The sequence below is a fragment of the Adiantum capillus-veneris genome, chromosome 4, assembly GCF_014529385.1.
Source record: "Adiantum capillus-veneris isolate H3 chromosome 4, ASM1452938v2, whole genome shotgun sequence".
In the NCBI taxonomy this organism is placed as follows: Eukaryota; Viridiplantae; Streptophyta; class Polypodiopsida; order Polypodiales; family Pteridaceae; genus Adiantum; species Adiantum capillus-veneris.
This window is the reverse complement of record NC_140934.1, coordinates 166,602,104-166,605,887: the sequence shown is the minus strand read 5'-3', so window position 1 is coordinate 166,605,887 and position 3,784 is coordinate 166,602,104. Positions and strand designations below refer to the sequence as shown.

Below are 3,784 nucleotides of genomic sequence, written 5' to 3'. Positions count from 1 at the left end.
TTCTTGATTGTATAACGACGACCAGATTCTTGTTTGTATAACGGACTATTTTACAAAAAAAAATCTCTCCTTATGAGAGACCTCACATGAGGATTTTGAAGCAATCACACAATTTCAAAAAGTTTCCAACTGTCATGAAAATTTAACTAGATAGGCCTTTTCAATTTGACATCAAGTGTTACAAGGCCATGAGTTCACAAAGCCCATGCCATAATAAATAGCTCCAAAACTTGTGATACCCACACATTACAAACAGACTTTACATGACTGTCAAGCGTGATATTATAAAAAGAGGACGAGAATGGAAGGAGGCATTTTTTAGGGGAAATATGCACCCGTGCACACACAGACAATACTTCTAATTTATTTGAAGTAAACCCTAATTTCATCCCAATTTTGAGCACTCAATAATGAGTGACAAGAAAAAAGTACATTTTGCAATAAAGAATTAGCTAGTGTCATCTTAATATTGAGCAATCATCAATGAATGACAAGAAGATTGAAAATAACGATATTGTCCACTAGTCTCGGCATTGTTATGCCCATATATTTAACATGTTTATGAGGCTTCAAAGAAAACATCGCTCTACACCAAATGACAATAGCATATTGCAAGCTCATAATCAAGTGTTTGCATAGACAAAACAAGCTTAATGTAGTCCAAACGTCTAGGCCATATTTTGCCCAAATACATATTTTCTCACAGTTTAAAAGTCAATAAAACTAAAAGACAATACTAGTTGCATGGCTAGAATCAAGTTTTTGCACACCCAAAAAGAAGCTAAGTGATCATGCAAAATAAGATCCACTCTACAGAAGACTACTCCAAATCTTCTTGGTCATCAATGAAGATACAGCTTCGCCTTTGCCTCTTGCACATGAGTGATTGGTCATATGAATAGGTGGTTGCCATGTGCCTTGCCATTGCCTTTGCATAGCAAGGTAGCTCACTATCAATCACAATGAGATAATAATGTCATAAAAATTAAAAATTAGGTGCTACAAAATAATGAATAAAGAAAACTCACTAGTCTGAAGGCACATCACTAACAACCAAAGCATTCCCCACATCATCAATGCTATCATCACTATCTCCAAGCTTAGCAACCTATAGAGCACCATAGTACTCATGTACAAAAGGAGACAAGTATCTCTCGCATATCTCTAGATCACTCTCCACGACCAAGCAACCACGAGAAGTGTGCATAGCTACCTTTAATAAAGGCCATGTACCACCATCAAGCTCCAAAAATGTACCTATTTTAGGGCACAAGGCCTCTACAAACAATAGCATATGGGCAACACTCCTCTCTAACATGCCTCTCCACCCACCACTCTTGCCATTACGTGTTGTGCGAGCAGACGATGGCAAGTAGTGATTGATAATCTCCATTGAGAGATCTTGTTGCAAGACTCTCCCCACCTACTATACAAGACAATGAGGCAGCTATGCATGAACATTTAAGAATTTTGGTGCAAAAACAATCACATTGAATAATAAGCAATGACACACAAACCTTTTGAGCACTCTCATTATCAAATGAAGGATTACTTCCATCCTTGTGAAATGCCAAAGCATAGAATACATTCATCTATCATAGCCATGGAAACAACACATAAAAAAACCAATTTTGCATGTATCAAATTTCTTTTAAAGAAATGTTCATGTTTTTTTAAGGATGTTTTTTAACTTTTGTGTATGCCCATTCTTTTTTCATGATGAAAATGGCTCAAATCTCTCCATGATCCACCTAAAACTCAGCTCTAGGCTTGTGCATATGGGCAAGCGCTCCACAAGACTAAGAGCGGTGCTAGGACAAAGAACAAGCACCCAACCCATGTCATCCATCACTGTAGATGCAACCACCAATAAAAACTTGACATGGTCATCTGTTAGCTCATTCCATGTAGGAATGCCATCAAAACCTTGAACAAGCCCACCTACAAGCAAAATTATTGTATCTGAGTGCTAAGAATTTGAGCTAAGTATATGCATGGTGTATACAAGATAGCATTGATAATTCTGTTACCAATAGGAAGATCATTAATAGTAAGATCAACACTCCATGCACTAGGTTTTCCAGTTCTTATCTTCTCATGTTCACCCAAGCGAGCAAAAAAATCTCGCATCACCACAAAACCATCCTTGAAGTTTCTTGCAGTGAACTCCTTGCCAAGCTCAATGTAATCATAAATCCAAACCTGACTTTTTTATGTCTCCTTTGTTTTGAATGGAATGGAAACTAGCCAAAGGTGCATGAACCAAATCTCCCTTTCCAACATTATTTTGGGTATGAGAACTTCCTAAGTTTCTTGTATCTAACAATAGCCAAAAAAATTACACATTTTTCTTCAAATCAATCCATGCCATAGTAATTAGCATAAGACATAACAAAAGAGAGAATAGCAAGAACATATTGTTCCCACCAACAATTTAACTTACTTACCCTTGATTGACATTCCACCCTTGCTTGATGGTAGACGGCCACCACGATTCTTGCCTTGCTCTTGTCTTTCTTGATCTTATTTTTCTTTGAGAGCTTTCAATTCTTCCTCCATCTTCTTCCTTTGCTCAACAGTCATCTCTCTTGATGACCCTGAGTTGGACTTACATTCACCCTTCAAATGACGAAGATAATTATCCTTCTCCTCTTCTAGACACTCACCTTTCTTCATATCAATCCACCAAGGGCAGTGCTTATGCTCCCAATCCATGAGAAGAAAGGTTCCACCAAAATCATTGTTCCCTCTGAAGATAGTGGAGGTGTACATACTATATGTAGGAGGACACATAAATGTCAAACATGCAGGTGATCTTCTTACGTCTTGTGAGATACATCAAGAACCTACAACAATATGATTACATAAACCTTAAATAAAACAAAACTTATATAATACAGCAATAGTCACTTAGCAAAGTGCATAACATAGGAATTATCTATAGACCAATCGACGAGAAGAATTTTTCAAGTCCACATGCTTTGATGGTGGAGTAGCCACATTTTCTCCTTTTGAAATTTGGAAAAAAGTACTCCTCTATATCTACTAACAATGTCTTCAAAATATGACTCCAAGTGAACATCTAAAGGCAAAACCACCTTATGAACTCCATGTGTGGAATCTACAACCTGTTGTAAAGTCCTTCTTGCATCCTCCAAGACTTGATCCATTCATACTTCCTTGGCCAACCAAGGGATATAGAATGATCTCTCAAAGAATTCCAAAACTTTGGCGAAAGTTCTCATCTGCTCCCAAAAGCTTTAGCATTTTTATCTTTAGCTCTTGAGAACATGTAGCACAAGATATAGAGTAGAGTTTCTCTATTGTAATCTTGAATTTTTCATCCTCAAAAGGAAGACTCCATAAAATTAGAAACCATTCTTCTCCACTAGCAAGATTCACCATAGATAGATTCTACAATAACCAAACAAAATAAACAAAAAAAAATATATACTTTTAATAGCGTGTAGTACTCACCCGAGTCATGCGTCTATTGTAAGCTTTAACAACATTCCTCTTTGCTTGAATCTCAGCCCTCACATGCTCATCTTGTGACAAAGTAAGAGGTATCTTATTTAATGCTACCTGTAAATCAGACTTCCATTTATTCTACACACGCCCTTTCAATAAAATGTATCAAGAACCAGAAAGATTGTTAGAATCTTACCAAATCCTAACAATTTAAGTACATACCCCATAAACCATGGGGCCAAGGATAGACTAAGTAAGAGGATACCAAACCCTCTTTCCTGATTGTGCTTCTTGAGCCCTTGCTTTCTCCATT

The 3,784-nt window shown here is 37.0% G+C and overlaps 1 pseudogene; it reads right to left on the bottom strand.

The window, feature by feature from the left end:
* Positions 1–1,027: 1,027 nt before the first annotated feature.
* Positions 1,028–2,676, bottom strand: LOC147460316 (uncharacterized; annotated as a pseudogene).
* Between the last annotated feature and the right edge of the window lie 1,108 nt (positions 2,677–3,784).